The 13,556-nt window shown below is 39.7% G+C and overlaps 1 protein-coding gene and 1 pseudogene across 1 annotated transcript in view; both read left to right on the top strand.

Moving 5' to 3' along the window:
* Positions 1 to 13,556, top strand: part of CTNNA3 (catenin (cadherin-associated protein), alpha 3) — a 2,468,838-nt gene that overhangs the window by 694,485 nt on the left and 1,760,797 nt on the right. The window lies entirely within an intron of this gene.
* LOC102820337 lies at positions 691 to 1,185 on the top strand (annotated as a pseudogene).

Here is a 13,556-nt window from a genome sequence, read left to right as displayed (position 1 = left end):
GAAGGAAGGAAGGAAGGAAGGAAGGAAGGAAGGAAGGAAGGAAGGAAGGAAGGAAGGAAGGAAGGAAGGAAGGAAGGAAGATATGTTCTTAAGTGCTATGGAGTCAGTTCCAACTCAGCAACACAGTCTAGGGTTTCTGAGGAGTGTCTGTGAGTTTGAACTGCTAACCTTGTGGTTCAAAGCAACCTTGTGGTCCTTCACTTATCCTGCAGCACAATACCAGGACTTCTAGATAGGTAGATGTAAGTCAAAAATTATTGCTACTAGGTTTCTTGTGCATACATGCATGGGTTTATGGCATATAGAACATGTTTGAGCATGTTGTTCTGATCAGTGTATGGCCATAGTCATCTTCTTTCAGTAATGCATTGTCTTAGTCTCATCTCATTGAAGCTTTCATGGTATAGTAGGAATGGTGGGCAGTTTGAGTTCACTGCTGCTCCACAGAGAAAAATGAGGCTTTCTGTGCCTGTAAGGATTTATAGCTTGGGAAACCCCATACCAGGTCGCTATGAATAGGAACTAACTCGACAGCACAAATAGCAATCTCATTAGGGTCTCTGCAAAAAAAAAAAGAGGTCCCATCAGAACAAGGGGATCTTCTGGGTCTGTTAAATTCAAGAGAGAGAGGTCTCAACTCAAAAGCTTATGGTGACTTTTGCTGGTCACAGCGATCGCAGAGCTGTCGCCATGAAGGTGGTGGGGCGCTGCCTGCCCACCCCCAAGTGTAAGACACCACCACCACTTTACCGAATGCGCATCTTTGCTCCTAACCAGTCGTCATCAAGTCACGCTTCCGGTACTTTGTATCACAGCTGAAGAAAATGAAGTGTACTGTGGGCAGATGTTCGAGATGTCCCCACTGCGGGTGAAGAACTTCGGCATCTGGCTGAGCTCCAACTCCGGAAGTGGGACCCACAACATGTACCGGGAGTACCGGGACCTGACCACCGCGGGTGCCGTCACCCAGTGCTACCGAGACATGGGCGCTCGGCACCGCGCCTGCGCCCATTCTATCCAGATCATGAAAGTGGAGGAGATTGCAGCCAGCAAGTGCCGCAGGCCTGCGGTCAAGCGGTCAAGCAGTTCCACCGTTTCAAGATCAAGTTCCCGCTGCCCCATCGGGTCTTGCATCGCCAGCACAAGCCTCGCTTCACCACCAAGCGGCCCAACATCTTCTTCTAGGCACAGTCCCTGCCCCCACCCCTGGTCTGCCCAATAAACGCCTCATGGGAATGACAAAAAAAAAAAAAAAAAAAGCTTATGGTGACTGTTTTTTGAAACTCTAATTTCAAGGTTGGCGGTTCAAACTCACTAGTCTCTCCTTGAAAACCCTATATCAGGGTAGCTGTGAGGTGAACCAACTCTATAACACTTAATACTAACAACAAAGGGAAGTGTGGTGGCTCCAATGATAAGCCCTGGACTGAGAACCACAGGTACATAATTTGAGCCTGCAAGCCACTCTACAGGAGAAAGATGAAGCTTGCTGCTTCTGCAAAGTTTTAAAACCTTATAAATCCTATACAGAGTCGCTATGGGTTGGAACTAGCATGAAAGCACATAACAACAACAACACAGGGATAATCCTGATTGATTTTTCTTAGCTGACCCAGACAACCTTGGGAAATTATGAGTAAGAAGTTAAAAAAAATGGAATGCAATTTTTAAAGTTAAAAAAAAAGGGCATGCAATGATGAGAAAATGTCCAGAAAAGTTGTACCAATGAATGTTTTCCCATCACAATAATGCACATGCCCTTTGAGGGTAGCAAGTGCTATCCTATGGAACTGTCATTGGAAATCTTTAACCCATCTGCCCGTGAGCTCTGATCTTGTCCCGTCCAACTCCTGTTTGTTTCTAAAATTCAATGAGCTTTTCAAAGGGAACACCAAGTCCCTCTAGGATGCTACTCTTGGAAACCCTATATAGGATCCCAGTGAGTCAGAATTTGAGTCCATGGCACACAACAATAGATGCCGAAGCTACTGTTTGGATGTGGTATACACTGAAAAGTGTGGAATTCTAAAGAAAGATTGTAGGCATGGAAACACAGAAGTGTATAGAACTAGATGGAGGATATGTCAAGAAGCAACAGGCTCACATTTTGATATTTTTGCGTAATAAAGGATTGTATAAGTTTGTAACAATACTTTCTGACTCACCCTTGTGTATGTATGTATGTGTGTGTGTGTATGCATATATGTATGTAGATCCTTGTTGTGTGCCATCGAGTTGGTTCCAACTCATAGCGACCCTGCACTCTGGGTTTCTAAAAGTAGCTGGCTGGTGGGTTTGAACTGCCAATCTTGTGGTTTGTAGTTCAGTGTCTATCTTACAGTGCTACACCAGTGCTCATGTATGTGTGTGTATATATATATATATATAATTTGTAGAGTCAGTCCTCCACTCATGGCAACCAGACACACAATGGAAGAGAACGCTGTCCAGTCCTGCATCATCCCATGGTTTCTTGTGGATTAAACTATTGTAACTCATAGGGCTTTCATTGACCACAGTTCAGTAGATCTCCAGGTCTTTGTTCCTGTCCACCTTAGTCTTGAAGCTCCATGGAAACCTATACAGCATCGTAGCAACAAATGAACTTCCCTGAGGGATAGGTGGCTGGAATACATGAGATGCATTGGCATTGCAATGTTTATGTTAGTGTTTTCTGTCACAGGTTTTAAATAAAAATCCCTATACAGGGACTGCTAACCTCAAGGTCGGCAGTTCGAAACTACCAGCTGTTCCATGGGAGACAGATGAGGCTTTCTGTTCCTGTAAAGATTTGCAGCCTCGGAAACCTTGTGCAGGGTCACTGTGAGTCAGAACCGACTCCATGGCACATAACAACAACAACAATACAGGGTCACTGTGAGTCGGAACCCAGTTGATGGCACTTACCAAACAACAATACATTTATATTAAAAGTTAAGAAAATAATCAGTGACTTGTATAGAGCTTTCTTGATTATTGAGTCTTTTCATTTCCATGGTATCATTTTATTCGTATCGTAACTCTGACAATATAGGCATTATTGCTCTTCCTCTTGGAGCCAGGGACTCTACAACTGCAAGATAATAAACTTCTCTTTATATGTTGTTGTTGTGACGTGATGTGGAGTCGTTTCCAACTCATAGTGACCCTGTGTAGGGTTTCCAAGGAGCAGCTGGTGAGCTTGAACCACTGAACTTGCAGTTCAAATGCTTTTGCAGTCAGGCACATCTTTTTGTATATATACATACATATATATATAGCAAAACCCATGAAACATATATGTTTCTAGAAAAACCATTTAAGACATGTGGTACCAAGTAGAATGAGGTTCTAGAGAAACAAAGTTGTAGGGATGCTTTATCTAAATTGGTTCTCAAGCCTGATTAATTTGAAAGGCACTGATAACAGGGTGGAGGCATGTCTGACCATCACTTCATAGGAGTAAGCCTTGGGCTGATTTTGAGTTTGGCTTTCTTTTTCCCTTATGGAATTAGAGGGAGTCTTGGTGTGGCGCTGTGGGTTAATGTGCCATACTGCAAGGCCATTTGAACTGCAAGGTAGGTGGTTCAAGCTCACCAGCTGCTCCTCAGAAACCCTATTCAGGGTCGGGTCGCTATTGGTCAGAACTGACTCGACAGCACTTCACAACAACAATGACTTGGTTTAAGCAGTTGGAGCTGTGAGCAGGATTCACTGCAATGTCTCCATACCTTTGACATTTTGATATTTTGTGGGAGAAAGAAAGGAGGGGCATGGGATACAATATTGCAATGAAGGGGAAAGCAGCCAATTACGGTGTTGCCTGGAGCCCATGACCCTGCAGTTTAAAAGGATGGATGATTCTGAGCCTGGGACTACTATAATTAACCTAGCCTGAGGTCCTAGGCTATATGCATATGAATGGGGATAATCTAAGGGAAAGGACTCCTGTCCTGGTGCTGTGGGTTAAAGTTGTTGTTAAGTGCCATGGAGTCAGTTCTGACCCATAGCAACCCAGTATAGGGTTTCCAAGGAACCTCTGGTGAGCTCGAACAACTGACTTTGCAGTTCAAACGGCTTTGCAGTCAGACGCATTAACCCGCAGTGCCACAAGTGCTAGACTGCAAAGTAGGTTTGAACCTCAAATTCAGTGGTTCAAGCTCATGAGCTGCTCCTTGAGAATCCTATATAGAATCTAGGGTCACTATGGATCAAAACTGACTCACTGGCAATTAACAACAACAACAAAAATCTAACAGAGAAGAAAAGATTGAATTTGAGTGTTTTAAAAGTTATATATGTTTGACTATCTTATAGATACTGGCTTTTCCTGCCTATTGTACAATAGATATACATGTGTGATAGGAATATTGGGAATTATGATTACAGACAGTTTATAAGCTTGCCTTCAGCCTATACTTGATGGATTTGCTAAAAGGGGAGTTAGCATTTGCCTGGGGAAAAAAATAGACTTTTTGCTTTAACTGTGTAGAGGATTGGGCTTTAGGTGGAATCCTGAGCCCTACCCAGAACCTTCAGAGTTGGTACATTTGCATTTTAAAAGCCATGTAGATAAACCTAGAACTGCTGGGAGAAAGAACTGGGGATTCCAGCACAGAAAAAAGGCAGACAGTTTGGCATTTTAAGTTTTGGAGGCATCAAGGCAAAGAAAGCCCATCAGAGAAAACTCCCTTCTAGGACTGAAAGTTAAAGGGAACCAGTAAGTGACATGCTAGCTGGTGACCACCTGGATCTGCACATGTGATTGGAATCCTGGGAAATGCAGCAACGGAAACATGGGCTGAATTTAGACTTATTCTGTTGGCACCCTTTGATTTTGAGATAAGAGGAACAGGAAGGCTGACTGGTTGGAAGTTTAGGCAGTTGTGTGAACTCCTAAACCCATGTACACTTACCTAGCCCCTGGGGGCTAGGGCTGAGAGTGAGGGTGCCAGCTGGTTTGAAGTGTAGGGAGTGGTATGTGAACTCCTAAACTTGTAGCTGATACCTATTTGACCTAGCTTGGAGAGTTAGGGTTGAGCTGACCAGAATCTGACCAGATAAAAATAAAGATATTTGATACTCTGAGCAAGTCTTCATTGCTATAATTTGTTGGTTCTAAATGCATTTGCACACAATTCCATTTGGAACAGAAACTTCTTGATATCAAAAAACATGCTTGTCTCCTCAGTGTACTGGGTTGGTAAGGATAGGCAATGTAGAAGTTGGCTATCAAAAATGTGGGAACTTTAAAGGCATGAAGTGGCTGGCTTGCAAGCTTTAATGGGTGTGCTTCGCTTTAGAATTAGGGGACAAAGGAGAATCCTCACTGACAAGTTTTCCTCTTTTCCAGATGTGTCTGGTGAAAGGGGGGTGGGGGGATGATGCTGAAAGGATTTTATGATTTAATTTTAAGTAATCGTTAGGAGGATTAATTGTGATTGTCACAACTGTAATTGCAGAAGATGTGTAACTAAATAGGAGAAGTAGTTATCTTTCATTTCTGGCACTGATGATCCCAGGACCATCATTAAGGAAGAGTATGAATGGAGTATGGAAGTCCTGCTTGAAAAAGCAGCAACAGCAGAGACTCAGAAAAGGCAGCAGTATGGAAAGACAGAGCCACTGTGGTCCATAGGCCCATAGACTGAGTATGGTTGTGTGCCTAGGGGCAAGAGGCTGGCTTGCAGAATGTGCATTTCGTACTTTTGAATCAGTATATATTTTCTGTTTTGCTTTGCATTATGTGCATCAAATATCAAATATTTTTGCTTTATTCATTTGTGAAATATAAGATGTAAATGGTTGTAGTACATTTTCGGTTGTATATATTTTACTTATGTAGTGTTATGTGCAAATATGACTTTACAATTTTCTTTATTTAGAGATTACACGTATAGTTTATAGGTTTCAAATTGACAAGGGTGGACTGTAATGGTTAGATTTCTGTGTCAACTCTACTAGGCTGGAATTTCCAGAGGTTTAGCGGTTGGGATGTGCTTATGCCCATGGTGATGAAATATAATACAGGCATACTTAGCTCTATGATGGGCAGACAGTCAACTAAAAGGATGCTTGTTTGGGGGTGTGGCCTGCTTCCAATATCATGGATGCATGGGAGAAACTCTCACTTTCTCTTCTGCTGGAACTTGGGACTCTACAATTATAAGATAACAAATTTCACTTTATATACATTAAACAACAACAACAAAAATAGATAGGAAATAGTAACCTCAATTTTTAGATGAGGAAACAGTGACTCATCGAGGTCAAATGAGTTGTCTAAGGCCACTGAGCAGGTACATGGTCAGCTTGGGATTGGAAATCATTTTTGCTGATATGTGTCGAATACCCTTTCCTCCTTTGCAAAAACAGTAACAGAAACAAACTCACGGAACTTTACAAATGGTGAGAGGGGCACTTGTACGTTGAACGTTGTAGCTTGTATCATGAGATCGTGGACATTGCTCCATTTGTGGACATCATAGGCATATTGATTGGACTCCCTGTGTTTTACAGTAGGCTCTGATAGCATATGGGGGCTGCGGAAATCATATGACTGTTTTGCAGCTCCAAAGAGAATCTGTGCAATCACATTCCTTTTCTTAGTGAAAGTCTTTTCATTTCTTACATAATTTTCTTCTCTTGAGATGGAGTAGATAGTTATTTGTGTATATATGTATGTATGCATGTATATATATATATGTATAAATTCATATATATAAATTTACCACAGAATCCACCCTGCCTTCTCACTTAAAAAAAAAAAAAAAAAAGTCAACACATATTAATATACATGACCTAAAAGTATGGCACTGAAGGATAAGCACTGGACTGCAAACTACAAGGTTAGCAGTTCAAACCCATCAGCTGCTCCTTGGAAACCCTATACAGGGTCTCTACAGCACACAACAACAACAACAACAAGTACAATTGAAATTCCTTTTACCTATCATACCACCACACGTCTGTCAGTCTGTCGTACTGTGGTGGCTTGTGAGTTGCTGGGATTCTGGAAGCTATGCCACCGGTATTTTAAATATCAGCAGGATCACTCAGGGTGGACAGATTTCAGATGAGCTTCCAAATGAAGACAGACTAGGAAGAAGGAATGACGAACTACTTCCGAATATTTAGTCATTGAAAACCTTATGAATAGCAGAGAAACACTGTCACATATAGTGCCGGAACAATTGTAGGTTTGGCCCAGGACCAGGCAGTGTTTTGTTCTGTTGTGCATAGGGTCACTATGAGTTGGTGCCAATTCTATGGCACCTAACAACAACAACAAATCATACTTAATCCATGGCCAATTAGACACCTAGATTTTAATAAGAATCTCAAACATAATTTACACTAAATCTAATTCTTGATTCCATAAGTAATTTAGATAGCAAACCAAACCTTTAAAGAAATATATTTCCTTTGCATTTTGTGAATGACCTTATTGGCATGGATAGAAATTAAATCACAAACTGCTGATTGAGGGGAACAAGTCAAAATTAGTTTGTTCTAATTAGGGAGATTATAGAGAATTACCATCAATAAAGCTTGCACATTTAATTGTATATAAAAATGCTGACTAATAATTGGAGAGCTACAAATGTTTTAAAGTTAAATGTGAATTTAAACATCCTTCCCATTTTTTAAAAAAATAGTTGATTCTGACTTTCATAAGTTCATAAGCATTCCCTAGAGTTGGTAAATTTCAATTATATAAGCACTAGCAATAAATATACTCTTCATATTTATTTATGGAGTTTATTGGAACAAATCGTTGTATAAATTAAAATTAAATTAAATGCTATTACCAAGTGTAGCTTTGGACACATGGCAAATTCAGAAACTTGAGACTTCAAAGACTGCAAACACAATTGTATTGAAAGATGGAGAATTTTGACAATTCAGGTGTCACAAGGACATAAGATAGAAAGGAGGTGGTGTCCATACTCATGAATAAGGCAAGTTGATGGGCTGGCAAGTCTGGGAAGATGACTCATGGCTGAAAACAATCAAATGCGCTCTTAAAGTTTGAAGCATCAGGTATAGTGTGTCAGATTTCAGTCATACGTGCATAAGAAGAGATGAATCTAGAGTTTCATCTGTCCAGCTATATTCTTTTTTGGTGTGTAGATGTGGGTGTGTGTTTGTGTAAAGTATAAGTGTACACATAGCTATACTGTCTGGTCAGTTCTCTTCTAGAGGAGTCCAGGACATCAGATTTGGTTGCTAGCATGGTCCTTAAAGACATCAGATTCAACATTACGGATCTTCTAGCCCAATCACACTCCCAATTGAAGTTCCCAGTGACATGGACTATAAAAATTTTCTATAGCAGAGGTCAATCTTATGTGTGCTCTTGTTAAGTGCTGTTGAGTCAGTTCTGACTCATAGTAACCCTGTCTAGGGTTTCTAAGGAGCAACTGGTGGGTTTAAATCACCAACCTTTTGAATCAAACTGATCTTTCAGTCCATTGCAGTATCCTGCAGCATCCACCAGGACTCCATGCTAAATATATGTGTGAATTCATACAAGTTACTAAATATTTATTCATGAGAGAGCCCTTGTCAGTGGAAGAAGCCATGCCACATGCATTTGCTGAAACTAAGGCAGAAATTTATTAGTGACAACCTTTTTGCTAGAGATAGTGATAGGACCTTCTACATCTAAGCCTTTCAGGTTCTCTGTTACTTGTGAGATAAAGTGAGTCTTTGATCCCGCCTCTTTACTGGAACATAGAGTACCCCTATTCTTTAATGATTACAACTCCTTGATTGAGACCCCTAAAATGTTCAGATCACAAATATTTATCATATGCTGCTTTTATCCAGTTAAGTTCTCAGACCAGTCATGCCTCACCTTATTATTGTTGCCCCAAATAATTCAACACAAGTAGGAACTCATACATTTTTTTTTAATGGAGCTTGTGATTTTGCAACGTATTTATTATGAAGCAGTTTTTACAATGCTTGCTCTAAGACTGTCTTGTATGTCCAAACTTTGTAACTGTCCTGTTAAATTTCATTTTCATGAGCTCTGATGTTGTTAGGTATCATTCATAGTACCCCATAGGAACAACAAAATGCAATACTGCCCGGTCCTTCACCATCCTCAAAATTGTTATATTTGAGCCCACTGTTACTACCACTGCGTCAACCTACCTCATTAAGGGTCTTCCTCTTTTTCCCTGACTTTCCATTATACCAAGCCGTGATATCCTTCATTCCAAGTCCTCTTCTTAATGCAGCTTGAATTTCTGGCAGCTGTCAATGTACTCCGACAACCGTTTTTGAATTATTTTCAGCAAAATATACTAACATGTGATACTAATGATATTGATCATTGATTTCTGTGTTCAGTTGGGTCGCTTCTCTTTGGAATGGGCACAGATATGGATGTCTTCTAATCAGCTGACCAGGAAGCTGTCTTTCACATTTCTTGGTATAGACGAGTAAGTGCTTTCAGAGCATTGCATTTGTTTTTCACCAATGCGTTCAGTGCATCTTGGACTTCTTACATCACTACCGTCTAGTCTTGATCAGATGCCACCTCCTGCAATGGCTATCACGGTGATTCTGTGTCCTTTCCATCTTATGTTGATACCTCTTGTGTCATTCAATATTTTATGCAGAGAATCCTTCAATGTGCAACCAGAAGCTTGATTTTTTTTAGTTCTTTCAGCTTGAAAAATGTTGAGCATATCTTTCCCTTTTGGTTTTCTAACTCCATGTCTTTGCACATTTCATTATAATACTTTACCTTGTATTCTCAGAAACTTTCTGGTCACCTCTTTTACTTCAGCATTTCTTCCTGTCTCTTTAGGTACTCTAGATTCAAGAGCAAGTTGCAGTCTCTTCTGATATTCATTTTCGCATCCAATTTTTTTCTTGTTTTTTTTAGTGACCTTTAAAATTTTTTTCCATTGTGATGTTCTTGATGTCATCCCACACACAACTCCTGTGGTTTTCTGTCATTAGTGAGCAATGAATCAAATATGTTTTTGAGATGGTATGTAAATTCAGGTAAGATATACTCGAGGTCATATTTTGGCTTTCATGGACTTGTTTTAATTTCTTCAGCTTCAGTCTGAACTTGAATATGAGCAATTGATGGTCTGTTTCATAGTCATTCCCTGGCCTGGTTTTGGCTGATGATACTGAGTTTCTTCACCGTCTCTTCTGAGGCATGTAGTCAGTTTGATTCCTGTTTGTTCCACCTAGTCAGGTCTACATGTCTAGTCACTATTTCTGTTGTTGAAAAAGGTATTTGTAATTAAAAAAAAGTCATTGGTCTTGTGAAATTCTATCATGCCATCTCCAGCATCATTTCTATCACCAAGGTCATATCTTCCAACTACTGTCCCTACCTCTTGGTTTCCAACTTTTGCATTCTAATCACCAGTAATTATCAATGCATCTTGATTGCATATTTGATCAGTTTCAGACTGAAGACATTGGTAGGATATACATAAGTAAATTTGTATAATAGTCATATTAACTGGTCTTGCTTGTGGGCTTATAAACATTATTCTTTTTAAACTGCATTGTACTGCAAGACAGATCTTGAAATGTTCTTTTTGGCTGTGAATGTAACACCAATTCTCTTCACTTTGCTATTGTCAGTATAGTAAACCATAAGATTCTGATTTCAGATTACCAGTCCATTTCAGCTCACTAATGTCTAGGATATCAGTCTTTATGTTTTCACTTCATTTTTGACGATTTTCCATTTTTCTAGATACATACTTCATACATTCCACATTCTGACTGTTAATGAATGTTCACAGTTACTGCTTCTCATTTTGAGTTGTGCCCCATCAGCAAATGAAGTTCTCAAACCTTTGCTTCATTTACATCATTATGGTCAGCTCTATGTTTACGAGGCAGCACTTAGTCATATTTTGAGTGCCTTCCAACCAGAGGGGTTCATCTTCTGACTCTATATATTAGTCAATGTTCCACTTTTGGTCACAGGTTTTCAGTGGCTAACTTTTCAGTAGTGGTTCTGCCTCTCCATCTTCCTTGTCTGTGTTAGTCTGTAAGCTTGGCTGAAACTTATCTACCATTGGTTACCCTACTAGTATTTAAAACACCAGTAGCATAGCTTCCAGCATCTTAGCAACCCACAAGCCACCACCGTTGAACAAACTGACAGACAAGTGGTGATAGCTGATCATAAGTTCTTCTTGGATATTCTTCATTGATTGGAGTTTGGTTAAAAAATATATAGAGAGAGAAGCCTTGATATCTGAAGAAAGAAACATTGAGCTGTAGGAAATTAGATGTCTACACACCATTGCAAAGTATTGGGGACAACAATCAGACCTCTCAGCCAACTAGAAAACTGCAGAAATGGCAAGAAATTGATGTTTATCTGGAGATATCTGGTAATAAAGTTGGTGAACTACAGAATGCCAGAATACCTGCAGTCCACAGAAAGCTCGCACATTATCTGCCATTTACCGTAAGTGAAGAATGCTGAGTTCTTTTGCTTCTCTGCCTTCCAGATCCCCTGTAAGTGCTTCTCATTAGAGGAATCTATTCTAGAACCTGTGGACAAGGGATTTTGCGGGTGTAGCTTATAGACAATATAGGGGAAAGTCTAGAAAGGGACAAGGATATTGCTCAATAGATGAGACATTGGCATTCTGAGTTCCTCTAAATGTCATTCTTCCCTTTTTTATATGGTAATATGAATTTACCTGATTTAATGTCCTATATTCATGTTTTTTTCCCCTTCCTACTCCAAACAGAAAGAATGGCTAGGAAAATACTTAAGAGATAATGCTAAAGCATGAGTCAGTCTGTCTCTGACATTAACATTATTAAATTAAAACAAATGCAGATTATTACTTTGGGGTATCAAACTGCTCATAGATGCAGAAGGGAAAACATTTTCAGGAGGTTATTTTTTCTTACAAGGAACTGATACAACATATGAGAAAGAACATGGGCTTCTGTTTCCAACTGGGTGAGGAGTATCTTTGTGACTTCAAATATATTTCTTACCCTTTCTGGGTTTTATCTTCCTTAATCTATAAAATGATGATAATGGTAGCATCCACCATCTCAAACTTTGTTATGGAATCTGATGGGATAATGTATACAAAAGTGGTTGACTAAAATTAGTAGATTTTCAAACCCTTCCCTTCCTTTCAGTTTCTTCAAAATTCCTCTGAGGGCTGGATTCAGGACATACATGGCATAAAATGGAATACTTGGTGAGCAGGATGATTTCTACCACTTTTGGAAACTCTTCCTTGTACACACCCACACATATGTATTTGCTGTTGTTAAGTGCCTTCAAGTCAGTGTCAACTCACTATGACCCTGTATAGGGTTTCCAAGGAGTATCTGGTGAGCTTGACCTGCTGACCTTGCAGTTTAAACTGACCTTGCAGTCCAGTGCATTAACCCACAGTACCACACCAGGACACACACACATACTCTCTCTCTCATGTGTATACATATATGCCTCTAGTGTGGTAGTGTAGAATAAGCACTGGACTGCTACTGCAAAGTCAGTGGTTCTAACCCACCAGCTGTTCCTTGGAAACCCTCTACAGGGCCAATATGAGTCAAAACAACCATACATGATTCATAATAAAAATTATATGAAAGTACTTTGATACTAAAAGGAGCTCTTGTAGTGTAGTGGTTACAAATTAGGCTGCTAACCTCAAGGTCAGCAGTTAGAATCTACCAGCTGTTGCGCGGGAGAAAGAAGAGGCTTTCTGCTCCCATAAAGATTTACAGCCTTGGAAACCCTAGCAGGGTCACTATGAGTCAGAACCGACTCCACGGTACTTAACAACAACTTTGATACTAAAGCAGAATTGTATACACAATTTGTTGTTGTTAAGTGCCATCGAGTAAGTTTCAACTCATAGTGACCCTTTATAGGGTTTCCGAGGAGTGGCTGGTGAGCTTGATCCACCGACGTTGGGGTTCAAACCAATCCTGCAGTCCAGCGGATTAACCCGCAGTGCCACACCAGGGCTCCATAGACAATACACATATTTATATCCATAATAACACTGAGTCTGTGTATTTTACTTGACTAGGATTATATACAGTTAGAGAACCTGTTTTAATAGAAATTTTTATTATTGCTAATTTTATCTGCCCCAAGTCTAGGGGACCTGATAGTGTTTCTATTTTTCAGTGTTCCTTATATCACTTAAAAATGTGTATATCTTCATTGCAAACTGACTGATAGAGACATATATGTTATTATATATGAAATTATGTATTAATTTAAATTTATTGTCATGACTGTCTAATTTTTGATACAGATTTACATAGATTTTTAAAGTCCCAGATGTGTTTGTTTGTTTGTTTGTTTTCTCCATTTGTATTCATTAGCCTTGGAAACAAGCTTGAAAATTCAGAGAAAGTTTGACCATCAGAAGATTTGCTCCAGATTTACTTTATGGGGGAGAGGTCTGGCTATTCCAACTGAAACAAAGGAAATCCTTTAAGAATACTTTAACATTCACACATTTTCCTGATGGTACAAAATATAATCTGTCTCTGACTATATAGGGGGGCTTAGCAAGTTAGTAGACACATTCTAT

The sequence above is a fragment of the Chrysochloris asiatica genome, unplaced genomic scaffold, assembly GCF_000296735.1.
Source record: "Chrysochloris asiatica unplaced genomic scaffold, ChrAsi1.0 scaffold00020, whole genome shotgun sequence".
In the NCBI taxonomy this organism is placed as follows: domain Eukaryota; kingdom Metazoa; phylum Chordata; class Mammalia; order Afrosoricida; family Chrysochloridae; genus Chrysochloris; species Chrysochloris asiatica.
The sequence above is the reverse complement of the archived record's forward strand: the minus strand, read 5'-3'. Positions and strand labels throughout refer to the sequence as shown.